The 206-nt window shown below is 63.1% G+C and overlaps 1 protein-coding gene across 2 annotated transcripts in view; it reads right to left on the bottom strand.

Annotated features, from left to right (window-relative positions):
- Nucleotides 1-206, bottom strand: part of UBN1 (ubinuclein 1) — a 31758-nt gene that overhangs the window by 2235 nt on the left and 29317 nt on the right. The window lies entirely within an intron of this gene.

The raw sequence follows: 206 nt of genomic DNA, 5'->3' as shown, positions 1-206 counted from the left end.
GGGGGGGGCGGGCGCCCCGCATGACCCCCTGCCACTGTCCCCTGCCACTGCGACCGGACTTCCCCTTTCACTCACACTAAGGTCGAGTCCTGTTAGCTGGTCCCACCTGGAAGGGGTGGCAGTGTGAACCGAAAGGCCTGCAGTGCCCCAGCTAGCCCCTGGGAAATCAACACCATCACCCCTCCAGTCTTGGTTACGTTGAAGAG

The sequence above is a fragment of the Bison bison genome, unplaced genomic scaffold, assembly GCF_000754665.1.
Source record: "Bison bison bison isolate TAMUID 2011002044 unplaced genomic scaffold, Bison_UMD1.0 scf7180017864144, whole genome shotgun sequence".
NCBI lineage: Eukaryota > Metazoa > Chordata > Mammalia > Artiodactyla > Bovidae > Bison > Bison bison.
This window is presented reverse-complemented; position numbering and strand designations above follow the sequence as displayed.